Here is a 13,749-nt window from a genome sequence, read left to right as displayed (position 1 = left end):
CCACTTGCACACACAGTAGGCATTTCCCCAGCGTTCCTGCACCAAGGGGCCTTCAGCAGCACAAACAGCAGTGGGCGGGAGGGCAGACAAGATAGCGGAGTCACTAAAGCACCTGCACACCACATCCCTGCCTACTGGTCCTGGTTCCCGGCCAACAGAAAGGAGTGTCCTTGCTTCTCTCCTCTGGATGATGTGAGTTAAATGAGGTAGGGGCAGGGGATGGTGGAGAGCATACAGAACACAGCCACCATTCAAATGCAAGCTGCATTGTGGGGAACTGAGTGACAGGCTTGCCCTAGCCACCATCTTCCCCCTCCCCTCCTTTAGCAGGGCTCTGGGAAAAGGCAGTGCCCAGAGCTGGCAGCCCTGAGCCTGGTAGTGGGCGGTCAGCTATTTGCAGCCCAGCTCTTCTCCTCCCTTTCTGATCAGCCTTCTGCCCTTCCAGCAGCTGAGGCACCGTGCCAGCTCCAGGCCCAGCTGACAGGGCTCTCGGGCTGGTGGAAGGGTCCAGAAGGTGAGGCCTTTGGGGGTCCCAGCTACCCTGAAACCTTAAGATTTAGATCTGCACTGGCTTTGTCTCCAGCGGCCATTGACATTCTACAGGAAACTGCAGGAGGCCCAGAGCAGAGGAAAGCAGGGCCTGCTGGGAGAATGAGCATTCTGGAAGGCATTCTCTGTGGCCAGGGTCCCCTCACCATCAAAGGCCTTCACAAGTCCCTCCTCCTCTTCCCTGCCTCCTCGCAAAAAAACAGAAAGAAAGAAAAATAGTGAGAAGCACAATAAACTCAGCAGGTGACATTGGTATTAATCCCAGGACCCTCGCACACGGAACAATGTGCACGCTGGTAAAGAAGCCCACGTGATGCGTTATTTCCGAGATGGGACAAAGCACTGGAGGCCAGCAGGACGCGGGGCCTCGCTGCCTCCACCCTCTCCGCTGTTTACAGTAAAACCTCATCACAAGATGCTATTAGGCTTGGCAGTTACTGTAAAGGCCGCGGTCGCTGCTGACTTCCACAGCCCAGGAAATGGTATCCAAGACAGAGTGGCTTCTACAGAGAGGCCCAAACCGCCACTGGTTTCTCTTCAGAAAGAAGAAGGCGCCCGGGAGAGAGGTTAGCGGTGCTTGGGCTGCAGGCTCCCTCCCCCTCTCTGCGGCTGGAGGACTGTAATGAAGTCAGCAGGGCTGGCGGGAGCGATTCCAGAGCAAAGTGAAAAGCAGCTTGGCTGTTCCGAGGAAGGCCAGGCAGCACCGTCCAACCTCTTCTGTCCTCTCAGCTGCCCCGATGGAGGGAGAGGCCGAGCCTGTCCTGGGATCTATAAGTAAAAACGGGCACAGGGCAGCGTGAGGTCTTCGGGGCAGGGAGGCGACAGGACCTGCACTTGCCTGAACGATGATGACAAGACACGGGACACACCTGCCTGCATGTCAGCCGCCTATCCCGCTTCCCACTCCTTCCCCACAGCAGATACAACCTCTGGATGGAAGCCACCGCGGGACTTGTTTAAAATTCTCTGTGATTAATGCATGGCATTTCTCCCACTTTCATCTGAACGTTAGAAGGCAGGCACGCTTTGGTGCCCCGCCCGACACCCTGGAGCACAGCCTCCTCCATCTCCGTGTCTCTGGTGACACGCTCAGGCGCTCGCTGAACTCGGCCCAGCGGATGGAGCCGCGCATCTGAGCAGACGTGGGGAGGGTAGCGGGCTTTTAAAGCCCGGCTCCAGTCTTGGCTCCGTGATTTGCTAGCATAGATCCAATTTCCTCTTCTGCAATTTGGGGATAATAATACATGCATTATGAGGCCACTGGGCAGATTAAGGAAATGGAGATGTTCAAGTGCTTGTCACAGTGTCTGACACATTAAAAAACTGGTTGAGTTGAACCTGAAATATTGACCTCGCCAAGCCCCCTAGAGAAATGCCCACACTTTGAACTGGGCACAGTCAACAAACCCGGGGTCAGCTGCCACCTCCTCCCAGCACCTCAGAGCCCCTGCTTCCCACCTCCTTCTGCCCACTCCCCAGCTGATGTGTGCTTGGGGAAAGCTACCGAATGTTAATATCATCTTAAATCAAACATCAAAGTAAACCTACTGATAAAATAACATACTCCATTCCAAGGCCAGATGTAAATGGTTTTTAGGTTTTCCATTATTTTACCTTACCTAAGCCCAAGAGAGACTGGGAAGACAACCTCCATTCAGATCATCAGGAACTGACCGTACTTCCGGATGGTTTGCTCGCTCTAGATCCTGAGCAGAGACCCTCAGCCTGATCCCAGAGCGAATGTACCCTTCACATCCCAAGCGGCTCAGGCCGCTCAAGTTAGAGACGGTCAGTGGGAAGTTGATCCAAATGCCAGTGTGAGACTGTGGCTGCTAATGGCTACCCTCAAGCAGTAGAGAGGTCGCATGTTCTGGAAGCTTCTGAAAGGAAGTATTTTGCCTGACTCCGTAAATTTGCTTAAGTCCATCTACAGGCTTCCCTCTGCCCCAGAGAAGCCTGCAGATAGACAAACGGGGGGGGGGGGGGGGGGGCTGGCCTATCTCTCAGCAATGGCTTGGTCTCTCCCTCCCTTGTATCAGTTTCTGTGCTCTAGATGTCAAGTCCTGATTTCTCTCTTATCCAATGGGGGCAAGTTCCAGAAGCCACATTTCCTACTGATGATCCAGAGGTGGCTGCTTCCTTGCCTGAGCCAGGGTCCCAGCAGCTCTTTCCTGCAAGCCTGTACCCTCCACCTCCAGTTCTGCCCGGGGACTCTGGCAGATGGTCGGCCAGGACCTGCAATAGCCACCTGGCCCTGACTCTCAGCTTTGCTCTTGGGTGATACCACTCGTGGATTGTAAACTCTAGAAAGGAAGATTGTCCAGTGCATTCATTGCTATACCCCATGTGACAAGGGTGCTAGAATATTGTCTGGCATTTATGAAGTGGGCCTTCATAAATATTTAGTGACTGAATGTCTTACCTGTCTCTTTCCCTGAACTCCTGCTTTCTCCCCTTGTGTTCCCTGGGACGCCCAGTCTCTGCTTTCTCCTGAGGAAGGTGTATGGTATAGTTGAAAGTTCAAGGACTTCACAGGAAGACAAATCTAGATTTAAATCTCAACTATGTGACCATAAGTTATGTAGATCTGGATAGGTTGTTTAATTTTTGTCAGCCTCCTTATTTCTATCTCTAAAGTGAGTATAACAGCACTCACAAACTTGTTTAAAAGATTAACTGATGTGGTAAAGTCCCTAGAAGAATTCCTGGTACATATATCAGGTTCAGCAAATGTTTTCCTCTTTCCCATACACAGAGATGTCCTCAGGAGTCGATGATAATTTACATAACATAACATTACTTGCACATTTATGTCTCCTAATAAACGGCATGAAGAAAGCATTCACCGAGTCCCATGATGTGCCCGGCGCCCTGCCAGGTGCTGGGGTATGAGGATGAAAGACATAGGCACTACCTCCCAAGATCTCATGGTCTGGAGTAGGGGGAGGAGACAATTTAGCAGATACTTTAGAAAATTAGATAAAGGTGACAATAAAGAAATAATTATGGCCTTGGGGGCCCTGAGGAGGGTACCTATCTTTGGCCATCTACCCATGCATGAATCCTTGTACTGGATCAGCCAGCCAGCACCTACCCCTGACTATGGAAATGATGCCAATGATTGGCAATAATTGGCGCTATTGGGGTTCAAGATTAACGAATAGGTCATAGAACTGTAGAGTAATAGAAAAGGGAGTTTCCCGGAAATCCTCACACCATTCCAGTGTGTTGCTGCCCTTCTTCCCACCACCGTCCCTAGCTTTTCTGCAGCCGTTGGCATTACTGCCAACTCCTCTCTTCCTTCACCCACTCCTGGGGTTGGCGGAAAATTTAAAGAAAAAAAATTACTTTGTGTGGGGAGGGAAAAGAAAATAACACTACGTACCTGTGTGCCAGGCACCCTGCTGGGCACTTCACATGTTTGCTCATTGATTTCTCACAGCAGTCCGTGAGAGAGCAGCACTGGTCTGATATGGAAACCGGGAGGATACAATTCTAATTTAAAGTTAGTTCTTGTTACAAAATAAAACCAAAACAAAACCCTAGTCTGGGTGGGTGCAGGTCGTCCGCTGGCCACAGGCACTAGGCGAGGGGTTGAAATCCAACCTGTGCTGGGCTCACCGAGATGAGCCCCAGGAGGGCCCCCCGTAAGGGCGGGGCATCTGTCTAGTTCAGCCATGGGCAAACTATGGCCCGCAGGCCGGATCCGGCCAGTTTGAAATGAATAAAACTAAAAAAAAAATAAGACCATACCCTTTTATGTAATGATGTTTACTTTGAATTTATATTAGTTCACACAAACACTCCATCCATGCTTTTGTTCCGGCCCTCCGGTCCAGTTTAAGAACCCATTGTGGCCCTCGAGTCAAAAAGTTTGCCCACCCCTGGCTCTAGTGGCACAGGGCACACCTGCTTGCATCACCCACGGGCTGCATCTGCCTTTCTCTCCTTCAGACAGAGATGCCCTCTGCGCCAACAGCAGCCTCAGCTGGGAGTCGGACGAGCCAACTCCAGAGTTCAAGGGCTCCCCACCGCCCCCTTCACTTTGCGGATGAGGACGGGCTACCACGCAGCACGCACTAAGGCGTTGCCGGGCACCAGGTGTCAACATAACCCTGCCGGTGGGAGCTGCTGTGCCTGCTCAGCACACGAGAAAAAGCCTGGAAGGCTTAAACGGTTGCCCCAAGTCACGAATAAGTGCCAGGTCGAGGATTGGAACTTAGATTTCTTTGGCCCTGAAGCATAAATGCCTTCCTTTAGGCCGGGCGGCCTCAGGAGAGAGGGGAGGTGTTTGCCAGGAGTTTAGAGCTACTAGCAGCACAGCTAGAATGAGAACCTGGCGTCTGGTTCCCAATTCACTGAGCAACTGTTGTTGACTGGTGGGGGGTCTCTGGTCACTTATTGGTACATAACAAGCCTCCCCAGACATAGTAACTAAAGCAAAAACAATGATTTGGCTCAAAAACCTGCCACCTGGGCAGGGTGTGGTGGGATGGTCGGTCTCTGACTCACGTGGTTTCCACAGGGACAGCTTGAGGGGCGCTGGAGGGTTCATTCCTAAGATGCCTGTCGCTGGGAGCTCGACTAGGACTGCCCCCCCAGGGGCCTGGGCTCCTCCCCCGTGGACCTTGCCACTGGACTGGCTTGGACTTCTTGGAGGCTGAATTTTAGAAACAAATGTTCTTTAAAAAACCTGCGAGGTTTCTTCCAGCCTGGTCTCGAAAGTTCCAGGTTGTCATCTCTTCTACATTCTATTAGTCAAGAAAGTCACTGAGACCAGCCCAGGTTCGAGGAGGAGCAATAGAGTTAGTCTCAATGGACGGAGTAGAAAAGAACGTATAGCAACATCTCTAATTCACCACAGGGCCCTTGCTGCTGGAGAAAGTCAGCATGGACACGTTCCAAAATAGGCTTAATACACTGTTCCAGCCGCAAGCAGCCTTGCCCACAGACAGCCACTGCCCAAGGAGGGGGGTGGGGTGGGGTGAGGACTGGCAGGCACCCCACCCTCACAGTGGCTGTGACAGCCAGGGGTTGATTCTGAGCACAAAGCTTTGGGCTCGTCACAGTCCTGGCTGCCCCTCACTAGCCGAAAAAAATCACCAGAGAGAATCAATCGGCACAGCATCTGGGCTCCACGCACTCGCTGACTCCAGCCAGGCCCTCGGCCCCTCACTGTCACAGGGATAAATTCCCCTGGACACGCGTGCCGGGAAAGCCAGGTCGGAAAATACTAATGAAGCCATCTGAGCACCGTGCCCTCTCGGGGCTTATCAGTATTTCCGTTCTAGTCACAAAAATAACATCCTGTAAAAGACTGATTAGTCACCGGATAATTGAGTTCTTAAATGTCAAAAACAATATCGTATGAATATTCAACAGATCATGCTACTGAAACTTACCTGCTCCATCAACAACGACTACCATTTCTCCCCCATTGTTCTTTCCCAGAGATTATGTTAATACGACTTTCCTGAGGTGATGAGTGTGGTTCTCTTGAAAACGTACCAGGTATTGTCTTTCAGGTTGGCGCATAATGAGCTGGTTAAAGGGAGCCGGGTGGGAGTGGCTGGGTTTGCTTCTCTGCGTGAACTTCACCTCCTGCCAGAGGACGGGGTAGAATTCCTCCCCGCAATAGATGGCTTCAGAGCTCTGCTCTGGGAATTCTGCTTCTCCTTGCAGTTAGTTATTTATTTCCTGGTTGCTAGAGACCTGGGGGATGCACGGTTTTCATGCAGCTTAAGCTTAAACAAGGACCGAGGTTCAATTTTTGTTGGAAGCTGGTGCATATCTTAATCCCACGGGAAGTTAGGGTCTGGTAGGCTAAATGTGTTTGTGAGAACTTATCTATGTTTTTATGCACCCTCGCACACAGCCCTCCTTCCCATCCGGCGGGGGAGCAGGGGAGGGTGCACAGTTGTGGCTGGAAGGAATTTTCTGAGCCTGGAGTCCAGAGCGGAGGGAAGTCCCCCAGCAGGTCCTGCTTTCTGCTAGCCAGGCTGGGCCTGGAGCAGCTTGGGGGTGGAGCCGGTGCTGGGGTCCGCTCGCAGGCATGTCAGGGGCCTTGCTCTCGGCTACGCCAGGCACCAACTGCTCGCTCAGCCGGACACTGCCTGCTCTGAGGGCTGTTCTCGCTCTTCTCGCCAGAAGCATGAGCCCCTGGGGCAGGAGTCAGCCCAGCCCAGCCCCACGGGACTAGAGCGACCATGGATGATGTCCTTGACCTCTTCCTGGCTCTCTGGCTCAAGGACGGACAGGCATGCCTGCGATCCCGTATCTACCCCTGCTTCATCCTCAGCACGTTCTGCCTGTCCTACTCTTGTCGGCTGCCATCGACCTAGTGAACCGCAGGCTCTCGAGTTTCTGCTCTCCCTCTCCTTTCCTTCCCAGGGAAGTGTTCGCAGTCGGCGTCACATGGCACAGATGAGTTCCGAGAAACGTGAGGTCGGGCAATTGCATCACAGGGAACGTCGCAGAGGGCACTTACATGGAGCTACGTGGTCAGCCCTGCACACCCGGGCTGCACGGCCCGGCCCACTGCGCCGGGGCACTAACCCGGACAGCAGTGACTGCACTCCATACTGTAGAGAGCGGTGACACAAGGGTAAGTATTAGTGTATCTAAACATAGAACGGGGACAGTAAACATGTGGCATGAAAGGTAAAAAGCGTCACTCCTGTCTAGGGCACTTACCCTGCATGGAGCTCACAGCACCGGAAGTCGCTGGGTGGGGGAGTCGGGGGCAGGGGGCAGGGAGTGTGTGAGGGCCGAGCCTCGCTGTGCCCTGCTGAGACTTCACAGACACTGTCCCAGGCTGCACTCAAGCTAGTTCTACGTGTTTCTCTTCATCGTAAGTTAGCCTTAGCGTACTGTAACCTTCTTACTTTATAAACTTACTCACTTTTTTTTAACTTTTCATCTCTGTTGTAATAGCACGGCTTAAAACTCAAACACGTTTTACGGCTGTACAAAAGTATTTTCTTTCTTTATATCCTTATTCTATAAGGCTTTTTCTATTCTTAAAATATCTTCCTTCGTTTTACTTTTTAAGCTTTGTGTTAAAAGCGAAGGCACACACAGTGGCCCAGGCTGCACAGCGCAGGGCGGTCAGTATCACGTCCTCGCCGCCACAGCTTGTCCCAGGGAAGGCCTTCGGGCAGTGGCTCTCAGGGAGCCTCAGCCTGCGACAGCCATGCCTGCTCCTGGAACCGGGCCCAGGACCTGCCTGGGCTCTGTGTGAGGGGCCACCACTGTTTTCAGGAGCGTGTCCACGCACCCTGCTTGGTTTGCTTGTTTTTTCTCCTCATAGATGTGCTTGTAAGCAGATACCGCACCTTGCACACTCCTCTCTGTAAATGAAAACCTGTCCGTGCTGGGGCCACGTTTCCCAACTCTTTAAGGAGCTCGTTGAGGTCTGGCCAAGCTCCTGCTAACGCTCCCCTGGGAGTTCTCCTGAGGGTCTCACCCCGCCCTGCAGGCTCCTTGCGCTGGCCTCCCCTGCAGCCGTGCGTGCTGTGCCAGCTCCCGCCACGCCTCGTCCGCCCATTCCCAGGAGCCGTGGCTAGGGCTCCTCGGTCGTCCTCTTCACGCCGAGGCCACAGTCGTCCCCTCTCCACCTCGTGCCACCGCCGTGCCTGGTGCTATGCCGGCCACAGCACTGAGCCGGAGGAGTCCTCCAGCTGCACTGTAATCTGGTGGGACCCCGACATCATGCGGCCCAGGGACAGAAGTGTCCTCACGCGGCACAGGACTGCCTTTCTCTGCCAGGCATCCGGGCAACAGCCATCAGAACTTACAGACGCAGAACGCAGCTCGGGTTCACCCAGCTCCTGCCTCACCCGTGGCTCCCGGTCCCTCCAGCTCCCGCCACACTTCCCAGCGCACAACACAGCCACCTGCTTGCAGAGGACACATCAGAGCCTCTTCCCTCCCGAGACCCCAGGGATGCACAGGACCAAAGACCCACTAAGTGTTCGTTCACCCAGTGTCCTTCCGCCGGCCCTGGTCCCAGCCACAGGCCTGCCTTGCCCATGGTTGGGCGAGCCCAGCGATGGCAGGTCACGAGCAGCTCACTGAGGGCTTCCGGGCCCTGAGCCCTGGGCAGGCCTCGCACCGGCACAGGGGGTTGGGGAGGAGCACCACCTGCAGAGGGCGCCCCTGCCTGCGGGGCTGGAGACCACTGTCAGCAGCACCGCCCCGCCAAAGCCACGGAGCAGGAGGACGGGCTCAGCGGCCAAGCCGTTAGGCCAGCACCGGCTGGAAACGGCCCCAGCCCTCACCCTTGCAGCCAAGTCTTGGAAGCAGAGGGCTGGTCCTCTTAAGCATGTTTTTAATTACTGCAAACATGTGTCGTCCTGAGCGGCAGCGTGGCTCCGGTTCCCCGCACGCAGATGGATGCTCTCGGCGTGAAGCGGTTAGCACAGACATTTAAAAACAATTAGGAGCGCGGGAGGCAGCTCGGAAAGAGCTCGTTAGCGGGGGAGGGGAAGCAGGCCATTAGCTCACCAGATAGCAAAGTTATTTGTACTCCTGATGGGGAGGAGGACGCTGATTGCTTTCTTTAATATTTCTCTTTGCTATCAGATGGGAGAGTGTGTGCGCGCGCGCACACACACACACACACACACAGGAGCACGCTCCCAGGTGAGGAGACAAATGCAGTGCTAATGCTTGCGGGGGCCTGGCAGCACCTAGGGCTGGAGCGAAGGCAGCTGTCTCTCTGGGAACGCCTCTGACCCCCCACCTCGTCCCACGGGTTGAGGGGCGTGGAGGGCCCGTGGGAACAGGTTTGGGGTGTGGCTGAGCCACGGCACTGACTGAGCCCCCTGTGCGAGGCCCGCAGCAGGAGCAGGGCACCTGCCTTAGGGAAGAGGCCCAGAACCAAGAAAATGCGGGGGGCCGGCCTCTGGGGGAGCCAGGTGACTCGGGCTACACTGCCTGCCTTCTGCCCTTGGTTAATGGCAGGTATGAGGTAAGACCCCCGGTTCCTGGGGGAGGGTGGGAGGAGGAAGGGCAGGAAGAGTGAGAAAGGTCTCTTGCCAGACTGGGCACGGAGCTGCTGCTTCCTCCAGGAGTCCTCGCGGGAAGCTCCTGGCACGGATGTCTCCTCCGGCCTCCAGAGGCGGCGGCTCTGAACGCCTGGCCCTGCACCTCCGCTTACTCTCACCTGCCCCTGGGGAGGCCTCGGAGGACAGCGTTGATGTTAAACCACTTAGTTCAGACAGATATTCATTCACGCAAACATTTACTGAGGGGAGTGTGCCAGGAAGCATACAGGAGTGGATGGGAAGGCCCAGAGAGAATGGAGTCGCCATGGCCAACAGCCGCAGAAGCTGTGCAAGACCACTGCTTAGCTCGGCCCCTCGCGCTGGCCTGGTCTTCATGCCCTCTCACCACACACTCTTCCCCCAGGGTCTATCCCTCCACAAAAGAATATGGGCTGGGGGTTCATCTGATCTAAGTTAAAACCCAGCTCACCACCTCTAGCTGCGTCACCTGGAGTAAACGCTTGGCCTCTCTGAGGTCATTCTCTTCCCTTTAGCTTAGGGGCTGCTGGGAAGACAGCCCAAGTGCCCATCAGTAGATGAGTGGGTAAAACTAGCTGTGGTACATTCACCATGGAGTACTGTGCAGCTGTGAAAAAGAAGGATCTCTTACCCTTTGAGACTCTTACCCTGGAGAGTATTATGCTAAGTGAAATAAGCCAGTCAGAGAAAGACAAGTATCACATGATCTCACTCATATGTGGACTCTAATGAACAAAATAAACTGATGAACAAAAGAGACCCAGAGACATAGAAGCATGGAACAGACTGTTCAAGCTCAGAGGGAAGGCAGGGGTGGGTGGCTGGGTGGATGGAAAGAGATCAACCAAAGACCTTGTCTGCATATGTGCATAACCCATGCACACAGGCAATCGGGTGGTGGAGCCCTGAGGCGGGGAGTGGGGGAGTGGGGGAGGCGGGACAGGCTAGAAGGGGTCAAAGGGAGAAAAAAGGGGACATATGTAATACTTTCAACAATAAAGATTTTTTTAAAAACCCTAGGTTATTTTTTAAAAGATAATAGATATAGTAATAGGTAGCAATTGTAATGCTGTAGTAATAATAGTAGCATGAGTAGCAACAACGTTGTCTGGGCCTTAGTTGTACCCATGCTTTCTTCACAGATGAGAACTTGTCATCCACAAAGACCCTCTGAGCTGACACCTTCCCAGGGTCTATGCCACAGGCCAACAGCTCGCACATCCTCCCTGATCATGGCGCAGGGAGGACCTCTTGGCCCATCCACCCTACGTTTTCCCATTTGCTGGTGATTTTTTTTAAATGGTTTCAAAAATTTTCAAGTACATTAGGCACATTAAGGGACTGCTCTCTGATCATGCCAAGATATCATCCCAGTTAATGGGAGAACGGTGCTATTTCAAATAAACACGAGTGAGGATGTGCGTTTCCAGCTCAGCTCCCAGCATATGCTTGGGCCTGTTTTACTTCTAGAAGGCCTCTCTCCGAACCCTGGCCAGAGCAGGGACCCAGCAGAGGGCACTAAACTGCGGCGTGGGAGCCGCTGCTGCCCCCCAACCCCGTGGGCGGATCCAGGCCCCCGACCCCCCAGCGGCCAGCCCAGCTGCGAGCAGGCACCCAGGCACTGGCGCGTGGCTGAGCGCGGAGGATGTTATGACGGCAGAGATGTTGGTGTCTCCATATGCCACCTCCGGGTGGGATTGTCTCACAACAAGCACGAGAGAATCACACCTCGGCGAGGAGTGCAGTAAACTCATCTGTGAAACATATTTCAATTCCAAAGGCAATTTCCTAATTAGCAACGACGCACTAGCCTTGGCAACGTGAAAGCCGCTCTCGCAGCAGAGCTGGGTCTCGGGTGAAACGGAGCCCCAGAATGAGACACCAGCTGCCAGCCTGGCCCAAGGCATGGCCTTCGGAACCCCAGGACCTCGTATTGGAACCGAGTGGGGGGGTCACACAGCCTGTCGGGCCCCAGCACGCCTCTGAGCAAAGTCTTCTCTCCCCCAAGACCCATTGTTCTCTTACAGGCTGGGCTGGAGCTCAGGGCCTTAGCAGGCAGCGCAACGTATTCCTTCATTCAACGCGTATTGAAGACACCAAGGGTAAGACCAGGAAAGACATGCTTCTGGCCCTTGTGGAGCCTACAATTAACTGGAAATCAAGTTACTACACAAATACTTGACTAACAGGCCTAGCAGAGCAGCGATGATCAGAGTCCTAGCAAGTTGGCGAAATAGGGTTTCCTCCAAGGAAACGAAGCAGAAGCCCGGTGAGGTAGATTTGAATTCCAAGCGTAGGGCTGGCTGTGGGTGTGAGTTTTGGCTGGGCACCGCAGTCTCTGGTCTCAGTGTCGTCACTAATAAAACGGGCAGATGATAGCTACCTTGCAGGTTCACTGTCAGGGTCAGCTAAGACCATGGACTTAACCGTTCCTGGCACAATGTAAGGCATTTAACAGGCGCTCAAAACAACAAACAAACAAGCAAACAGAACACCCCACCTCTTGCTGTTGGTTCGGGAGGCCTCCCACCCTGGGGCAGATCAGATGCTTAGGAAGCACCACCCAGTCTTCTACCTCCTCCTCCCCAAAGAGGAGCGACAGGCCCCAGGGACCCTGTTTCCACAGGGACTCTGCAGTGCCTGTCAGGGCCAGCAACCAGGTGGCCAGGAGGGCGCCGAGGAGGAAGCCCACCTTCCGAGCAGGCTCTGTAAGAAAACCAGACCCCGCCAGGTCCTCCGAGCCAGGAGCTGAGGTCGCGGAAGGTGGCCCCTGAGGAGAAGGCCCGGAGCAGGGGCGAGTCTCCCGCACCCGGGCTGCCTTGCAGCAGCAGCGGGCCCCCTCGGGACCAGGGCTCCTGGATCTTCAGACTACACTCCCTCAGCACACTGGAGTTCCCATGCCGCTTTAGCCTTAACTCAATAGGGGTTATCATCTCCCCTTCCTGGGTGCTCGACCTCCCCGTCTCTGAAACGGACGGGCTCCCTCCCACCTTTTTCCAGTGTCCTAGCAGGCTGTCACCGCCAGTGGGATCCCGGGTGGGAATGAGTCTGAAGCCCATGAGAAGGGGATAAATCCACGCAGCGTCACGGGCAGCCAGGCAGTCCTTTGTTCTCCACGGGAAGGAGGTGGCAGCCCAGAGGCCCCGGAGGCACCCCCTCCCACCTCCATTGGAGAGCTGCTTCCCTCTGGCTCTGCTGTGCCCAGGGGGGAGCGCCTCCCGCACCTGGGGGGCACCCTGCCTCTCTCCTTTCCAGCTCATTTCACTCAGCCTCCCCGCCCTGGGCCGCACCGGCCGCAGCGCCCGGCCCCTCTCCAGCTGCGGGCACCATCGCCCGAGGCCCTGGGCCTTTGTTTCCTCGCTGCACGGGGCTGCACGCTGATACATTTGTACCACAGGAAGCAGAAAACTAGTTTAACATCTCATTTATTTCATAGATGAGAAAGTAATTCCCTGCTGAATGATTGTCCCGGACCAACAATTCCAAGAGGAAGCATGTGCAGGGCTGCCAAGGACTGGGTGCGTGACCACCGCCGTCACAATCGGAGCTGGAACCTGCTTCCTCTCCCCCGCTAGCCTGGAGAGAAAAGCCATTAAATATGATTAAGGTTAAGAGATTGCTGAAATTACAAACAGCCACCATTCAATTATTGTCCTCTATAAAATGCAACACAGATTGGAGTTATTTCTCTGAAATGTGTTTTTAGAGAATAACATAACACAACTAATGCAGTTTGATCCAGCAAATCAGGTCCCAGATTCCACTTCTGATGCAAGGCTAAAAGGTTCATAATTTAACCAAAGTTTATAATTGAAAGTCGGCAGGTGCTTGCTTTACAGAAAAGCTTCATAAAGAGAAAAAAATCAATATCATCTCAACTAATATTCTGAAGTCATCTACAGCCAGAGATTTAATCAATTTTATCACCTATTAAAGGAATAGACAGAGAAACAACAACGAATTAAAAAAAAAAAAAAAAGAGCCAGCAACAACTGGGCCTGACAGTCTACACTTGGTGGTGGGGAGTGTTCCGTCCGTTCTCATCGGCCCATGGGGTCCCAGCGAAGGCGGAGGGTGAATGGGATGGAGCTGCAAACCTCTTCAATCCCAGTGCTCCGGAGGCCACGCCTGGCGGCAGAAGTCACAAGAACAGCCTCTTGCTGCCCTGGACCTG

The sequence above is a fragment of the Myotis daubentonii genome, chromosome 9 (assembly GCF_963259705.1).
Source record: "Myotis daubentonii chromosome 9, mMyoDau2.1, whole genome shotgun sequence".
NCBI lineage: Eukaryota > Metazoa > Chordata > Mammalia > Chiroptera > Vespertilionidae > Myotis > Myotis daubentonii.
This window is presented reverse-complemented; position numbering follows the sequence as displayed.